The 19925-nt window shown below is 36.2% G+C and overlaps 1 protein-coding gene across 1 annotated transcript in view; it reads right to left on the bottom strand.

The window, feature by feature from the left end:
* Positions 1–19925, bottom strand: part of PARD3B (par-3 family cell polarity regulator beta) — a 5075916-nt gene that overhangs the window by 376042 nt on the left and 4679949 nt on the right. The window lies entirely within an intron of this gene.

Below are 19925 nucleotides of genomic sequence, written 5' to 3'. Positions count from 1 at the left end.
ACACACAAGGTGCAGGGTTTGAGTCTCACAGAGGATAATTGGCTAAGCTTAAAATCGCTCACAGGAGCAGCTAGCGTAGTACGAACCTATGAACACTTATTAGGAATTAAGTCTTCATACTTAAAATCTTTCCATGACCTGATCTCACTCTTTTGTCTTAGCTGTCTATATAATTAAACAATCAGTTTCTGACTCTAAAGCCACATCGTAAAATGTCTCTTTAGGGGTGTGAATAACAGTCTGCACCCTTTTCTAACAACAATCCTAGCAGTTTCAGTATTCTATTCTATGATTAATACAAAAGGCAAAAGAAATAACAATACCAACGTGGCCCAAAGGTTTAGGAAAGGCAAAACCATATAACACTGTAGAAAAAAAGCCAAGTAGAGCACCACGGCTACACAGATGAAGAAATAGTACAGCACTAGTAGTCCAAAAGCACAAAGGACATAGTCCACTTCAATTAAAAACTAAAACTTTTATTACAACAAAAACAAAAAAGGATGAGCACTTTCGCATAGGTCCACCTATGCTTCATCAGATCCTTAAAAACAATGCATCAGAGACATCCTTTTGTAGGATAATGTTACTAAGGTAAATGAGTAAACAACCACAGGCAATTAAGACAATCAAGGCCAATTTGTTACATAATCAAATGCTAGCAACTCAATGCTTCTTAATGTGTTTTTTAGTGTGCCTGGCTCCTAGCTCAGACTTTATACACAATGCAATATTAAGTCCAGGATGATAATGTGCCTGCATCCTCAAAATCCATTTTAGCTCTATTCTTTCTAAAAAAATTATTATTATTACCCTTCCTAACACTTAGTTGCACAGGTTGAAGTACCCTGAAACTAAAAGTATGTGTGGCAAAATCCATAATATGTTTTGCTAATGCACTCAACACATTTTGGTTTTTGATGTCATACATATGGCCATACATTCTGTCTCTTAGATGTTTTATCATTTTCCCAATATAGAAGCAGTCACAGTCATTGCAGGTAGCTAAGTATATCATAATGGATGTATCACAAGTCGCATAGAATCTGGGTATAAAATCTATATTTAAGCTTGGATGGTAATAAACAGCACATCTTACAGTTGTTACAGGGGTAGGTACCCAAAGGTCCCTGTTCTGTTGGTTGTATACATCTCCCTCTGCATAACAGCTGTTTCAGGTTTTTGTTGTTCCTATAAATGAAGCTTGGGGTAGTACCTATAAAATCAACTGTATCTTTATTTACTGTTAAGAGATGCTAATTGTGTTCAATTATATTCCGCATGCATAGATTGTTATTAGTAAATTTAGTAATAAAACTCATTTTGTCATTCCTATTACATCCCTTAGTTCTTACTCTAACTCGATTCGTTTTTTCATGTCTCTTATTTTCAAATACTTCATCTCTTATGATTTTAACATGTGTACTTTTATACCCTCTATCTATAAAACAACCTTCCAAGGTGTCAGATTCAGTATTAAGAGCATCATCCTCCTTGCAGATTCTTTTCAGTCTGTTAAACTGCCCTCTAACTATATTGGGAAAGATATGTCTTGGATGCATGATACTATGATCTAATAGGCTATTTCGCCAGCAAGGTTTTCGAAAAAGGCTGGTGGTTAGCCATCCTTCCATATCTTTACAGATAGAAGCATCCACTTTTACAGTGGAAATTTGTACTGTGAACGTAAAGAACTCTGTAGTTGACTCCAAATAAGTTATAAATTCAGATAAAAGTGAAGATTCGCATCCCATATTAAAAGGATGTCATCTACAAAGCGCCTATATAATTTCAAATGTGTGCTAAAAACACTATTAAAAATATTCTGTGTTTCCCAGTAATAGACAACTAGATTTGCATAGGAGTTAGCACACAGTGTACCCATGGCTACTCCCCATAGTTGTAGGTACAAATCTTGATTGTAGAGAAACACATTATTGTTTAGAATCAATTCTAGTAAAGTACAGAGCAAAATTATCTGATCATTGTCTACATGGCTCATTGTTCTCAAAGCCTGTCTAACTGCTTCAATACCATAGTCATGAGGGACGGAAGTAAATAAACTTTGTATATCCATCAATACTAATAAGTAATCATGTAGCTCACAACTTTCTCTGTACAGATCTAGTTCATCTAGAAGCTGAACAGTGTCCTTTAAAATAGTAGGAATTTCTAGTACCATAGGTCCCAAAATACTTTTGACAAAAAATAGACATATTTTCAGTGGCCCAACCACTACTAGAGACTATAGGTCTCATAGGTGGATTTTTTAGAGACTTATGCACTTTTGGAAGGCCTATGATATAAGGAATAACAGGATGTTCTGTATCTAAATAATGATATAAACATTCATCAGTTTGTCTGCACATAAGGAGATCATACAATGCATCTTGAATATTCCTAAGGATATTTCATATTGTACATTATCAATCTTCCTATATGTATAGCTTCATTGTATTCATGACTGTTCATAAGGACAACGGCACCTCCTTTATCAGCTGGAGTAATAATCAAGTTTACATTCCTTTGTAGTGTACTTAAAGCCTGCTTCTCTTCAGAACTCAGGTTATAATAATTTATTTTGCACGTATCATAAAAAACATCACATATCTCTCTCACAAATGTTTATTAACATATCCACATGAGAAGGTAATGGAGGAATATATGAACTTTTTTCTTATAAACATTATGCTCTGATACTGGTTTGGCTTTAAATAAAAGCTTCAAAGCTACATTTCTACCAAATAGTCTCAAGTCAGTTAATAACTCACTAGCATCAGTAGATGCTGCGAGAATAAAAGTCAAACCTTTGTTTAATGGAGAACTTTCTGCTTTAGTTATCTCATAGCTGGACAGGTTAATCCATAAACAATCAGTTTCTGACTAAAGCCACATTGTAAAATGTCTCTTTAGGGGTGTGAATAACAGTCTGCACCCTTTTCTAACAACAGTCCTAGCAGTTTCAGTATTCTAGTCAATATTTAATATCATGCATGACATTCTAGTCCCCTCTTGATATATCAAACTCCGACTGCATCCTAGTAGTTTCAGTATTCTATTCTATGATTAATATCACACTTGAGATTCTAGTCCCCTTCTGACATATCAAACCCCAATTGCATCCTAGTAGTTTCAGTTTTCTATTCTATGATTAATATCACACACGAAATTCGAGTCCTCTCTTGACATATTAAATCCCAATTGCATTCCTTACTATAGTCACTCCTTGCATTCTACTTGTGGCTACCACTCCAGCCTCTTTCACATGCTCATACCTCTGCTACATTGGCTTTGCTTCCAACAGAGCCCATCTCCTAGCAACATTAGAACCCTCTGAACTGCATCTGCTTAGCCTCTGATCTTTCATGCTGCTGTACAATGGAGGACCACTGGGATATGGATAGTTCAACTTGTGATCTCATGACTGCATCCAGTTCATACGGAATGCAACCAAATGCCAGTGCAATTGTTTTCTTGGGGGACTTCTGCTTAGAACAGTTATTCCACCATCTAGGAAACTACAGTCTACCAAATCACAGTTAGTGAGCTACTCAATCTTTCCTAGGAGATGTCATAAAAGCATCCCTAGAAAACAGAAAGGGATTTTGTCCTGGGCAAATGTCCTGGCTAAAGTAAACCTAGCTTTTACGAACATTACCTAAGGTCTCATCACAAAATAAGCCATACCTTGAAGGTTTAACTCAGTTAACCAAAGTAAATAAATAAATAAACTGTGAATGTCTCATTATTTGGAATCAAGGTAATGACTGCAGAGTACATTTTTTTTTCAGTCTGTGTTAACTGTTACCTTGATGAAAAACCTGAAGTCACCATGACTTCTGCACCATGGTAAATGTAGCCTTGCATATCTGATGAATCCAGTTGCAGCCACATGTGAGTGGTAGCTCTCCTGAAAACATTATAGGTCTTTAACTTTAAGAAAACAGGCATCTCATTCAAATGATGTAATATCCTACTGGTACATGGAAAATAAATGAGTATTCTTGACATCTGAATATTTATTTGCTAGCAAAGGTGATTTGATCAGCTGTAGGCTAACTTTAATCACTATTGTTTACAGCATCCTAATTGTCTCATGTAATCCATGTTAAACAACTTAAAAAGCTTAAAACAAAGGATATCACCTGGGACAGAGAGCAGCATAAGCACAGATATTGTAAAGCATGCAGAGACCTCGGGGAAAGATACGCCACTGGGATGGATCCAGAAAAAACTGGGAAATTTGGCTTTTATGTATAAGACAGAATGATGACATTGAGTGGGAGAACAAAGCAAGGTGCAAATTTAATTGCTAAGAAGTGGAAGCCTTTTTGTACTGCTCCATCTGTTAAGTTGAAGCAGTATTTAGGTAGATATATTGTCAAAATGCAACACCTCTTCAAGTATGCCAGAGGAGGGAACTCTTTTCCATTTGACTTGAATGTGCTATTTCAAGAGTCTGGATTAACTTTAAAGCTGGTATTCATAGTACCAGGCTTCACATTTTTATAGCAGTATCCACGAAGATGGGTTCTATGTGGTTATGCAAATCACATCTTTCAGGATGTCTAGGAAAATGCAGAGATGTGCTGTTAAACATGCCTCCCTACTGCAAACGCTTAACATACTTAAGCATAAGCAATAAGGGGACAGCTAATACACAGATAAGGGGCATTACATGTTTGTGTATCAGTAGGATGCATAGACATGAATCTAAAATGAACTCATTTGCATATTAAACATGTCAGTGCCTCTGAACTTACGCTAGTAAGCAGCAGTTTAACATGAGCAGAGTTGTGAGGTGAAGGGAAAAAAACAATATGTACTGACATACATTTTTAAAGGCGATATAATTATTAACTTCACTTAAAAATGTTTTGATTGCATTTTAGTGCTTCTGCACACATGGACTCTCTGGATAACTCTGAGAAATGTTTCATTTTGGTGTCAGTGAAGTGCTAGTGCATACATGTATAAAATACTGAAGGAGTCATTAGGGGAAATGTTTCATTTTGGTGTCAGTGAAGTCCTTCTGAATACATGGGCATACTACTGAATTGGTTTCTAGGGAAATGTATCAATTTCTTGTTTGTACATTCTTAGTGAAATAAATGAAGGCATCACTTGGGGATTTGTTTCATTTTGGTGCTTGTACATACTTGCAGGGTTGCCACCTTTTCAAATGACCAAAGTGGGACATTTTTGGTACAGATGTCAGATTTTGCAGGCCGAAACATACCAACGGCCAGTACACAGGACAAAACTTCACTTTTCTGCCTAAATAAAAGCTTATTCTTGTCGCATTTTAGTTGCTTATTTTGTTTCTTATAACATTTAGGTGTTTCAGACACAGAATAACTGTTTTATACAACTTTTACATAAAATATAGGAAATCATTTTGTCCTAAAATCTCAGGACATTTGCCATTTTTACTAATTCTTTGCAGGACACAACTGCCCAAAGAGGGACTGTCCGTCGCAAAGTGGGACAGGTGGTAACCCTACATACTTGGACAAACTACTGAAGGAATCACTTGGGGAAAGGTTTCATTTTGGTGCTTGTACATATTTCGGACGTACTACTGAAGTGATCACTGGGGGGAATGTTTCATTTTGGTGCTTGTACATATTTTGGACATACTACTGAAGTGATCACTGGGGGGAATGTTTCATTTTGCTGCTTGTACATACTTGGACATACTACTGAAGTGATCACTGGGGGGAATGTTTCATTTTGATGCTTGTACATACTTGGACATACTACTGAAGTGATCACTGGGGGAAATGTTTCATTTTGCTGCTTGTACATACTTGGACATACTACTGAAGTGATCACTGGGGGAAATGTTTCATTTTAGTGCTTGTACATACTTGGACATACTACTGAAGTGATCACTGGGGGAAATGTTTCATTTTGCTGCTTGTACATATTTTGGACATACTACTGAAGTGATCACTGGGGGGAATGTTTCATTTTGGTGCTTGTACATATTTCGGACATACTACTGAAGTGATCACTGGGGGGAATGTTTCATTTTTGGAGTCAGTGAAGTGCTTGTATATACAAAGACAATCTACTGAAGTGGTCATTGGGGGAAATGTTTAATTTTAGTGCTTGTGCATACTTGGACATACTACTGAACGCATCACTTGGGGAAATTTTTCACTTTTTTGCTGACTGCTGAAGTGATCAATAATAACTTATTTTGTGTCATGTTAGTACTTGTGAACACTTAGACAAAGTACTGAAGGGATGGCTGGGGCAAATTTGTGGACTGCAACTCATATATTAATGGTGAAGCATCACTTTCAACAACGGATGTGCATACTGCGCAGATATTGGACTATGAATCACAGTAACACCTCATCAGCATACACCACTTTACAAAATGTCTTATTTATATCTCATTATATTTAAGGCATTTTGCATTAGAGAATATGGCCTTTATGAATCTTGCCTTTGCTATGCTCATTTGTAAAAATCAGAGATACCCCTGTGTTGCATTTGTGCAAATGACTATGAATACTGAGCTAAGACTGTTTTAGTGGGAAATAGCAGATAATTTGGACTATTTATGTGGCTCCTTGAATGTACTGCTTGAATGTGCTATAACTGTGCTGAACCCAGTATATAATGTACACAGTTTGATGCTTGTTCTGTTTGTAGTTTCAATTGTTATATTTTTTATAAAGCTTAATAAAGATCAATTAAAAAAGTTAAGATGCCATCAGATTCCTTTACTCCCGATGAATACAAAAACATAATCCTTGTTTCAATATGCAAAAGAAAAGGAGAAATAAACATTGCAGTAAATGGTAGACCTAAAAGTCTTGAAAGTTGCCTAGGTGCATTTTTTGAAAGATATTTAGTTTAGCTGATGTTTGAAGGAAGTCCTGACAAGAGTTGTGATCTATGATCCCAGTCAATGTGTGTGTTGTGATAGTTGTTCTGCTGACTGACTATTTACGTGTCTAAGGATGGTGTTATGGAAACAGAACACTGGTATGATGCTGATGCTTTACACCCAGACACCAGCAAAGGTTTCAACAGAAATGTTCCTGAAACTGTAATAAAAAACGGGGCTTTTGTGTTAAAAATATGTATGTAAACCATTATATATGCAATATCTTGAAGATATATAATAGGAGGTGGGGAATTTAAATCTGAAGCCATTTTGTTATAAACACATATGTAGCAGAGCATCTCAAATGGGTTAGTCCTGATTCCCCCATTATATGTACTAGACACAGTGAACTTCCCAGTTTCTACAGGTATAACGCTATTAAAATATAACACTGATATCAAGTTATCATAATACTTCAAGATGCAGCAGATAATGAAAAAAGATATTTACAGCCTGACAGGTGTGAAGGCATATAAATCAGGGGTATTGAGGTTCAGCACCTCCCTGAATTAAGAGCCAAAAAAGAAACAAACCGATCAAGAAAACCAAATTCACGGAAGGACTGAAACGTTTAATAAACAACAAATATCGTTGTATAAAATATATATAATCCAGTAAGCGCTTTCGTTTGGCTCCTGCCAAACTTTTTCCAACTGATCTAAAACATCACTTCTTGTGTATTAAATAGACAATACAATGGCAATTGAGACTTAATGCCAATAATTGGCCAGGGATAAACAATAATATCTCTATAAGTAGTGTTTTAAAATTAAAATCATTGGAGAGATGATTAGTTTTATTTTACATATTTCCCATTATTGCTTACTTGAATATTTTTTTTTAATTATTTTATACAATTTCTCTATATTTATATACGTTTTTATATATATTTTTACAAAAAATGGTTAGGAGACATATTTAATATATTCATTGGTTACATACATTTCATATATTTTATACACTTAATTTTATACATACTTATTCATACTTATATTTATATAAATATACATACATATTTTTAATGTTTATATTATATATTAATATTTATATTTACATTTATATTTATGTTTATATTTATATTTATGTTTATATTCATAATTATATTTATATTTACATAAACAATTATATATTTTTAAACATATACATTAGTTTTATTATATTTAATAGGTTCTTCATATGCATATACATTTTAATATGTATTTTAAATCTGTGAGGTTCTTCTATATATACATACATACGAAACAATGCAAACGGATCCAAACAGAAGCACACCAGGTGTAAAGGTTCCTTAACGCAAATTTATTTTATACACAATATAACAGCGTTTTCGCTACACAAGGATGGTAGCTTCTTCAGAGTAAATGAGTACAAGTTAAAACACTCGCTTAAAAAGGCAGCGGAGTGTTACGATATTTACATCACTTCCTGACTGCATTTAAATATTAAGCGCAAATGTCAACGGAAAAGCTACAACATGCGCTCAATAAGTATAACAAGTAAAAATAATTTACATCTCAAGTAAAAAAATGCTAAAAAGTGTTTAAAAGTGCTTAGTTCAAAACATCAATATACATTAGTCAAAGCACTTACTCAAACTAATAACATTGCAATAGTATACAAGAATAAACTAATTTCAACTATTGCAAAATGCAAATGGTATAAAAAGTTTTTTTATGTATGTTTATAAACATACATAAAAAAACTTTTTATACCATTTGCATTTTGTTTTGAAATGCAGTCAGGAAGTGATGTAAATATCGTAACACTCCGCTGCCTTTTTAAGAGAGTGTTTTAACTTGTACTCATTTACTCTGAAGAAGCTACCATCCTTGTGTAGCTTAAAAATTATATTGTGTATAAAATAAATTTAGTTTAGGAACCGTCTGTTTCTGCATCTTGTGGTATCAATATATACATACATGAACATTCATCGAATGTATGATATTTTATTTATTTTTTTACTATTCCACATGTATATATGCATTCTCCGTCCGTTGTAAATGTATTTTTTGTATGAATTTATTATTTTTTGGCTTTGGATATATCTATATATCGCTAATAATGTTTACATTTTATTGACATCATCCATACATAAGTTTGGTTACTTCTAAATTTGCTCGTGAAATAGTTTGTACACTATTTGTGTTTTACAGGCTTCATTCCTTCATGACCATTTACGGTTCTCTTAGTTTTAGGTTTAGTTTTTCTAGTTAATTTGACATTTGAAATATCTCTTTCAAGCCGTTTATGTGTTAATTGTGCTGAATGAGTACTTTTCTTATTATATGGGTGCTGTTACTTTAAAGCATTTGAATTTTTAAATTAATTGTTTAATTTATTAATTATGTTTAGTGTATTGTCTATTTAACACACAGGAAGTGATGTTTTAGATCAGTTGGAAAAAGTTTGGCAGGAGCCAAACGAAAGCGCTTACTGAATTATATACATTTTATACTAGTCCTTCCGTGAATTTGGTTTTCTTGACCTCCCTGAATTACATGGTTCGTTAAAGTCTTTGACTGCCACTGATTTTTAATAATTTCATTTATGCAATTTTATTACAGAATAATATGGCATTGCAATATAGTTTTTTAAATGTCTTATGTTTTGAGAAGTCAATGTTGTGGATTCCTTATTGTATCTTGTTACCTGGTAATCTTTCTTACATTAAGAGGGACATAAGCGAATGGCGTATAGCGGTACTATGCTAGAGGGTGCACGAAGAGACAGAGTACAGAAGAATAAGGAAGAGGAAGGTAGAGATTAGGAATGGGTGGCAGGTAGAAAGGAGAATAAAAAAGATGATTCACAGATGAGGGACAGAAAATCAAAGAACTGTTTAATCGTTCATGGTAACAAGTATGTTTGAGCAAAGCAGAAAAAAGTTAATATGTTAGCACCCTCTACAGACCACTTAATGCAAGTGCAAGGGATGACATGTTAGTCAGGACTACAATCAAGGAATGGGCAGACAGGAAAATGGTGGCAATGATGGGATATTCAGTCTTTTAGAAAGAGACTGGAGTATTGCATCACTCAAAGTCAAGACAGACAACAGGCCAGCTGAAATAGATTGGCAGGGTTCTAATAAAACCAGGAAAGGAAAAATTAAAGTCTGTTGCTCTATAGAAGGATAAAATGAAGATGAGACAAAGTTTTGGGAATATATATGGAGGTTCATAAATATTCACCAGGGAAATAGATATGAGATCAAAGATAGGTTTTAGAGAGCCAATTAACAATCTGGAAAAGTATAGAAAAAAGGTTAAATGTTGTTTCAAAAAAAAGAACCTAAGAATGGATTTACAGGGACTAAAAAGATAAAGGAGAGGATCCCTCTTGTTACAGTGGATACTACTGGACAGGGACTGTTGCTACTGAGCAGATAATATGAATGAGGTACTTAATTATTACAGTACTTGTGTATTAATAAGTGCCTTGAGCCATTTAATAACTTGACTATTTGCATGATGATTTCTGGTGGCTAAACAAGACAGCTGGTCAAAGTTTGAGTATAATCAAGGACATATGTCAAAGCCAGGAGGCAGCCTGTAGGCATAGAACATTCTGGAAATGTGTGCTTTGTCCACATTCTTTAGCCACACCCTCTTTGAGGCTAAACACCCACATAGCCATGCTACCTTTTCCATTCACTAATCTCCATAATGCTGTCTTCTGTGATATATTCAAAATCTGCAATAAAACTCTATTAAAAAAAAAAAAAAAAACTAATTCCACCTACAGATAATCAACAATATGGCTACTGGCACACTGAGAGCCTCTCTGAGCTATTTGTTGATATCCAGCATTGTCAAATAGTAAAATGAAGAACAGGAGAGCAATGTAAATCCATATTTTATACAAACATTCATGCATCCTAGGAATACAGTTCCTGCTTTTATAACCATGGAAGTTACAGTCTGTGTCAGCTAGACAGGTATAGCTTTGGAGTGCAGAAGTTCACCCTGGGAAATAGAACAGTGACTACAGTGCTGTACAAGGAAATAATAAGAGAATGTGCATTAACATTTTAAACAGCCGCTGGTTAAAAATATAAAGTCTTTAAAATGACTTTATTTTTCTAAGCAGCAGCTGTGCAGTTTGGTATATATTACTCTAAAAGTTCAGAAATATATCCTCTAACAATAATATCTATAAGAGGTTCAAGATCTTATTTTTCATTCATGTTCCTGTAAAAGTCAAAGATTAATTTGTTTCAGCAGTATTGTAATTAACACTTCAAAAAAGATAGGCTAGCGGAAAAATGCACAGAAAAGGGCCACAGAACTGATTCATTCCTAAAAAGATTATGTTATACAATGACTTGGTAAACTAACCCTGGAATGTTTCAGTGGTTAATAATCAGCCATATAACTGCTCCAAATTTACATGGCATAACTGAAATATATACTTTAAAACATGTATTAATATAAAAAATTAAAGGAATGGTAGAATAATGTGCTTTTATGTTTTCCTTTAAAAGTATGACTTTTATAATAACTAGATAAAGTTTTGCCATGTGAAAATGCTTGTTTATTACTGCTTTTGAATGGATCAGTGTCTACTTTTTGCATATTTTCTTGTTCCACATTCATTTCTGGAGCTGTTTTACTAGTTATCTATGAAATATTTAAAGAACAAAAGCATCAATGACCCACAAACTGTATTTTGTATTTCATACTTTCAAAGGAAGAATTTTCAGTAATAAAAATAAAAGTTCAGAAATTAAATCTCATCAAATTTATTGCAAAATGTTCGATGAAATTGTCCTGTAACTTTTTAAACTCATCCCACTCCTTCCACTCATCATTTCTTTAATTTTCTTGGCATATGTGCTGCATATCTCTTGCCAAGAGGTTTCCTGGTTCAATTCTAAGCTGGGGTGCATTCTATGTGGGATTTACAAGTCCTCCCTGTGTTTGTGTGGGTTTCCTCATTGTGCTCCAGTTTCCTCCAACATTCCAAAAACATGCAGTAGGCGTACTGGACACTCTAAATTAGCTATAGATGTGAGTGTGTATACAAGTGTGTGGTGTGGAAGAATGACCGCAGCAGGGCTAGCTACCCAGCAGGTAAACCTTGGCTCCAGATAATTGTCATGGTTGAAATGATACCTCAATCCCATGTGCAAAAAATGGGAAAAAGAGGTTGTGGATGGATGTCTTCCCTTTATAAGCTACTGAGTAACTACAAACAGGACAGAACCTCCATGTGTGAGTGACTGATTGAATGTCTGACTGACTGACTGACACAAGCACTAGATTGTATACCTCCTCTCTGCAGTAGAAGATATAGCAGTTAGTTTTCACCACCTCGTCCAGTGAATTTTTCTTTATACCTGAATTAACTTCACATCCCCACACATTTTTAAACAAAATTTAGTATTAAAATGGATGATGGTTGAAAAAAGCTTCAGAACATATATTTTTAAACTGAATCCACTGATTTATATAGGTTAAAGCATTATATCAAATAACAAGTGGCGGTATTACTACTGTTATTCAATATCACCTGCTCATTCTTCATTATTTCTCCCACATTACAGGCTTCACACACAATGTGAAAATAATGCATTGAGCTGCTATGTGTTCACCATATAATATGGTGTAGCAGGCAAAAGGAATGCGCATTTAGCAGTAGGAAATGATTTAAGACACCTGCAAAACTGCACTCAAGAGTGAAGGCTTCGACTCCGTGTACCAGAAATGTTTGCTTCTCAGTGTAGAGGGAAATATTCACCAAAAGTAGGGACACCTGGAAGTTGCCATGTGAAGATTATGTTGAAACAGACCAAGTAACAACAGGAGGACACCTGAGAATTGAAGAGAAGGACTGTCTGGACTTTGCCAGACATTACTTGATACATTTGGTGAATGAAAAACTGAAAACCAGAAGAATAAGCCTTTGAGAGAGATTTGATAAGTTTAACATGAAGGGTAAGCCAGTTTTAATGTTTGGGGTAACCATTTCCCATTCAGAGACAGCCCTACTACTGTGCTGCACTACAAAGACGTGCAGCATCATGGCGGGCTGTCTCTGTGACCTTGTATAAATGCTACTGAGGCATTCCAGGGGAGGTGCCTATGCCAATTAGTCATATGCTCTCCCCCCAGCAATGCCTATGGCAAGGCATTTATGCAGCCAAATGATTCTAAGCCAGCTCATAAGGCAGTGTTAATGAACAAGGCCACATGTTTATCTTCAACAATTACTTTCAGTGGGGATTACAGGTAAATGACAGGTAGTAGTGGGGGGTGATGTATGTGTCTGCAATGTGTGAGTGCATGCAGAGGGATTAGTCATTTCAGGTGAGTGTTTCTGACAGTGTCTCTGCCTGGGTGGTCACAGAAGGGGGTTAGTTAAAGAATATGTAGGAGAGGTGTGTGTGTTTGTGTCTGATCAGAGGTGTGTGTGTGTGTTTGTGTCTGATCAGAGGTGTGTGTGTGTATGTGCATGCGTGCATGTGTGTGTGTGTGTGTGTGTGTGTGTGTGTGTGTGTGTGTGTGTGTGTGTGTGTGTGTGTGTGTGTGTGTGTGTGTGTGTGTGTGTGTGTGTGTATAGGGCTATCATATCTCTAAATTCCCATATACTAAACTGCAAATTCTGTAATAGCAGGAAGGGGAGTCCCCCTGCCTTCCTTATTAATGTGTGCTAACCCTGCCCTTAACCTTACCCTGCATATTAAATTACAAAAAAACAAATATGAGCTGAATGTGGTTGGGTTTTCAGTAGTGCATCAGAAAATGAAATTTATTTCTTTTTCCAATATACCATGTGTCTATGTATTGCATTAGCAATATAATGATTAATTGATATGTTTTCGTTGTTGTTTTATTAATCAACCGAGTAATATGATGACCAGTTATATATATATATATATATATATATATATATATATATATATATATATATATATGCATGGGATGGTTGGAGTAAGTCGGAATTTGGACTGCTGACCCACATTGGGTGTTATATGAAAGTGATCGATAGCTGTGCCCAGGGTAGGGGGGAATTGCCCTTTCCCAAGGGATTGTGCAATATGCATTTAGTATATATAATTAGCAGTGGGTGTGCGGGGCATAGGGGGACTTGCATTTGCATGTTCCAAGGTTTGACATTTTTGTGGATCAATTAATAGTAGTACACATATATATATGTCAAAACCTCAAAAGCAAAGGGTTTCAGTGAACCCAACAAAACTCTTACAACAAAGTAAAATTACATTTTTGCAGTAGAGTACACGTCTCTTTACCCTCAAACCTCCTGCTACTATAGACACACACATATATCTATATCTATATATATATATATATATATATAAATATACACACACACGCACACGCACACGCACACGCACACACACACACACACACACACACACACACACACACACACACACACACACACATATTTAAGAAAAAAGCCAATACAGAAAAAAACAAAACTATTCAAACAATAGACAACAATAATACTGGGTAGGGCTTGAAACTAATAATATGTGATCAATGCCCTTGTGACGCCCACCACTGCTACCAATATGTGATGAGCACCACTATGTATCATCCCCATGCTTAGCCAGTAGTCAAGGAGCCTGAATCCTCACCACTGACACTGTACCTATTTCTAATTTTAGCACTGAGTATAACTGAAATCTGCCCCATCTTCTCATGATTCTGACTAGAACTCCACTTTAATAGGAAGTAATAAGCAAGAACTTACAGTCCTAAAACAATCTTTATTGAATAAAGTAATAATGAAAAAATCTTAACCTTATCTGATTCTGGGGTCACATACAGTCTACAGGTTAGTATTGGGGCTTACCTACCATTCCTAACTGGCTGTTTTTTGGGTCACTGTTATTTGAAAACTGAATGCTGTAGTGAGTGTTCCTTCAATGTGTTGAGGTATGTGAGCCAGCAATCCGTTCTGATAAGGGTTTTGCCCTTTTCTTCTCTGTGGTATGATTTTGAAGTTGATACATATAATTTTTGAGGGGGTGACAAAGGAAGGAAGAGGTGAAAGGAAGAACACCATTGAATATAACAGTGATGCTGCGTGAGAATACAAACGGCATGCAATGAATTGGTGTCAGTGAGAAGTCTGCATAAAGAGGAGACAACAATATTATATCTACTCAACACCAAAAGTAAAAGAATAGCTACTGATAAGTCAAGCTGCATCTTACTGGGAATGTATGAGATGCTTCTTCTATAGCCAACGGACTAAAACAACAAAAAAGGAATTGCCAAACCTGAAGAAATCAGTGGGACTATGAAAACATTTGCATTAGAGGATCTTAGAGGATCAAAGGGCAGTTTAGCTGTACTAAAGAAATGACAGCAGGACATGTAAGGCAATAAAGAGCACTGCACACAAGTTTCAGATGAAATGTGTTACAGTAGTGATTAAATTCCAGCCAGTTTAACTGCTACAGGAATGCACATAGGTATACAGTAGATGGGTAACCAAAAGTTAAAACTGGGCTTTTTTATGGTATGCATGTTACAGTTTTCTGATAAAAGCACATTCAGATTTGACTGCTTTGTTAACCTTTAGACCCAGTACTTTTGTACTTCATACCACCTCAGTTGCACAGCAGTCAACAGTACTACCTTCTCACAGCAACAGATGCTCTGGTTTGATCACTGGTTGGAGTGCCTTATATGCAAAGTCTACTTGTCCTCCTTTTGTTTATATGGCTTTTATCTGGGTAATCTGTTTTTCCCCACCTCTCAAGGACCTGCTGCAGGTGGACTGGTGAATTTAAACTGTCCCAGGTGTATGTGCTCTTTGTGTGTGATGCAAAAGAAAGCCCTGGCAAGCTACGTCCATTCCCCTACTTACTTAGTTAATGATGTGGATGGAGGCAGATGGTCAGAGGGCATCACTCTAAGAGCTGGGGGCAGTTCGTAAGCTGGAATGATGGATGGATAATTGCAACTGCAGTATTATCAGGGGAAGAAATAGAAAAGGAAGCCATATCTTTACCAGCTGAAACAGCAGAGGTGAATGCATCCCTTTTACACAAAGTGTATGGATGGCCATGGAGTTCTAGCCAAAAGTCAAGTCAAAGTAAACTTTATTGTTGTTTAGCCTACACAAGTGCAGTCTAAACAAAATTGCATGCATCAGGTCAAATATAGAAGAGATATACATACATATAATAATACATACAACAGACATGTATTCATCATTTCATATTAGACATGTTATTCTACCACATATTACCAATGTTTACCTTACCTATAATTTTCAACAGCTGAATGATTTATTATTGCACAAGTTCCTATTGCATTGTGTGATTCTCACACTGAATAAGAGGATCTAGTTAGTATAACATTCGTTGCTATCTATATATTGCTAAAGTTTAGAATCCGAACTGTCTCTCATTTATTTGCACCAAAAGAGTTGTCTGTCTCATATCTTGTCAGTGTCTGGCTTCCCAGAGATTACTGCCAGAGTTCAAAAGTCTCACTGCCTGAAGGAAGAAGCTGTTTCTGAACCTGGACGTTTTACAACACACGCTGTGGTATCCGCTGCCGGTCAACAAGCATGTGAACAGTTCATAAGCAGGGTGTGTAGGATCCTTGATAATTTTTGTATCTCTGTTGTGACATCGTGCTGTTTATAACTGTTGTAGTGCTGGAAGTTGGGAGCCTTTTATCTTCTCTTTCGCTATCCTTTGTAGGGACTTTTGGTCTGAAATTGAGCAGCTCCCACATCACAATGAAAAGTTAAATGTTAGGATACTTTCTATGGTACTCCTATAGAGGGTGGAGAGGATAGGGGTTGGTAAACTCACTTTCCTCAGTCTCCTCTGGAAATGCAAACACTGATGAGCCTTCTTTACTATGACTGGTGTTTATTGACCAAAATAGCTCCTCTGCAATGTGAACCCCAGGAATTTTGTGCTCTTTACTCTTTCCATCATCTTGCCATTAATCATGAGAGGAGAATGAGCTGCTTGTATTTTCCTGAAGTCCATTACGATCTCCTTTGTTTTGTTCACATTAAGGTCGAGGTTGTACTTGGCACCCCCGTCAATCAGTGTGCTCACTTCCTCCCTGTGGTCTTTTTCATCTCCTTTACTGACGAGGTCCATGACTGTAGTGTCATCTGAAAACTTGATGATGTGGTTGGTGTTGAATCTAGCTTTACAGTTGTGGGTTAGTACAGTAAACAGTGGTGGACTCAGCACACAGCCTTGAGGTACTGCTGTGTTGATTGTGACGCTTTTCAAAGTGTTATTGCTCACACATACCCTTTGAGGTCTTTCGGTCAAGAAGTCCAGGATCCAGTTGCACATATGGGCATTAATACCTAGATGAACAAGTTTTTCGATTAACTGTTGTGGAATGAGAGTATCGAATGCTGAGCTAAAGTCAATAAACAGCATTCTAACAAAGCTGTCCTTGTTCTCAAGGTGTGCCAAAGACAGATGCAGTGCAACCAAAATGGCATCCGCCATAGAGCAATTAGCACAATAGGTGAACTGGAGTGGATCTAGTGCCACTGGAATGCTTGCTGTCATGTGTTTTTTTTTTTTTTTGAGTTGAAAGGAGAGTTGGGTCAGACACCGCACTAACGTCCACACTCTGTCATATCCATTCACATTAGGGATGCTAACAGGAAATGCACCAAATTACCTCTCGTTCTGTCACTCATTTTTAATTATTCAACAGGAACTGTGATTCTTCACATCTATTTTTTTTATTTTAACAGTTTTGAAGAAAGCATTAAGTTAAGTAAACAATGAAGCTGCAGTGAGAATAAAAGTATGATGCAATATTAAAACAGAATGGGATTAGTCTACCCAGCTACATCAAAGAAAGAACAGCCAGTGTTCCTTATAATCTTCTACTAACTCAAAATGATATGATTCCTGGGTTTATTAATACTAAATTTGATCTCTTCATTTCAGCTCTATGGGTAAGAAAACGCGCGCGTGTGCACACGCACACACACACACACACACACACACACACACACACACGCATGCACACACACACACACACACGCACACACACACACACACACACACACACACACACACACACACACACACACACACACTGCTCCTTACCATATGTGAATCCCTATAACTGATTTATGCTAAATGAGCTTATTGAAATGATTGATTTCTTCATTACTCCATGCTTCATTTACAAAAAAGTCCTTCAGATTTCAGCTGAATGAGTGTTCCACAACTAAGTAGTCTGTAGTCTCCACTGAGTTACTAAAGTCAGAGTCAGCCTCACTAACTGACACACACAGGTCTACATTAGTTCACCGAAGTCACTCTTTAGTGAACACACATTCATCGACCCATATTCAGTGAAAATCACTTCTGTGATTCACTGAATACTCCCAGGGCAAGGAAATACTTGCCCCACAGCACAACTTTACCCTTTTCTTCACTGTAGTGCAATTTTGGAGTTAGTATATATAGTTAAGGGTGTGAGGGGCAACGCCCCCCACTTAGGTGGGTTAGATTTAGCTAGATTTGGTTCCGTTGTGCTGCGGGGCAAGTATTTCCTTGCCCTGGAGGTATTCAGTGAATCGCAGAATTGATTTTCTCTGAATACGGGTCGATTAATGTGTGTTCGCTGAAGAGTGACTTTACAAAATAATATAGACCAGACACACACATTATATCTGATGATGAATTACCAGGGCCACACTCTAAGTGTTGGAGGAGGTGCCTCCATTCTTACAGGAACTCAGACACCACTATAACAAGAACTACAAGTAAAGAAATGCTTGCTGAGAAGACAGGTGCTGTTGTTGTTGCCATCAACCATGCCAATATGGATATTCACAAACAAGTGATGAAGAATGAAAACTGGCATTTTTCTTGATCTAATCTTGTGAGATTTTCTTTCAGATAAGTTCTCCTTTCTTTAGCTACAGAAAAAAATTATGGTAAGTTTGAAGACTTGGGTTTATAGTGACATACATGTTATTTAAAAATTATGAATCAATGTAGCACCTTGGCAATACTGCTACTAAGATAATAGGTTCATAGGTTGGTACTAGGCTATCAGCCCTAGGGCCTATATAAGCCTAGCCATAACAATTCCCTGGCTATTTCTTCCCACACTATTTACTTCCCTACAGGTCTACAGATAACGAATGGTGAGCTGTCTACTCTTTCTTCTCTGTTTTTCTGTCACTATTTATCAAGTGAACATTTCTCTGCATTAGGATTGGTGATTTCTTTATCTTTATGACCACATAGTTTAAAGTAATATAGTGAGGCAAGGATTACAGCTTATCTCTGCCTAATGAACAAAACTGTGTGCTAAAATGTTATTAATCCATCTAAAATGATATATCTCTGTGATTAGTTATAAAAACTTTTTAAGAGGTGTTGCATGCACATGATAAAGATTACATTGCAAATATATTTAATTATACTCTGTATTGGTTGATTAAGATGACTCTAATAGATATTACCCATAATTCTGTATGGCTGAAACACTGAAAGAACAGCTTCAGAGCATGCTTAGATTCAGTTACATAGTAGAATGCAATTACAGTTATGCGTGGGTAATCTTAAACTCATAGATTTAATATTGGTGTATATACATATACCTGTGTGTGTGTGTGTGTGTGTGTGTGTGTGTGTGTGTGTGTGTGTGTGTGTGTGTGTGTGTGTGTGTGTGTGTGTGTGTGTAAATATATATCATAAAGAACAGACCACTTATTTAACAAGAAAAAACATCATATCGATGACATCTTATGACTGCCTCTCTGATGTAGAACTGCATATTCAAAGGCTTAATTTGCAAATCATGCTTATCAGCGCTACATACATCCTACCCACAAACACCTGCCAATGACAGCAGCTATATGCATAATAGAAAGTTGATGGAATTGACTATCGATTTTTTAACTTTTCTTTTAGAACCGACATTCATTTGTATTAGCATACATTTAAATTGGCCGGGTCTATATTAGGAAAGCAAAAAGATGCTTACGTGAATACATAAATGTTGAACTGTATAGTGCGAAGTGGACT

The sequence above is a fragment of the Protopterus annectens genome, chromosome 6.part1 (genome assembly GCF_019279795.1).
Source record: "Protopterus annectens isolate FY-2018-M chromosome 6.part1, PAN1.0, whole genome shotgun sequence".
Lineage (NCBI taxonomy): Eukaryota > Metazoa > Chordata > Ceratodontiformes > Protopteridae > Protopterus > Protopterus annectens.
This window is presented reverse-complemented; position numbering and strand designations above follow the sequence as displayed.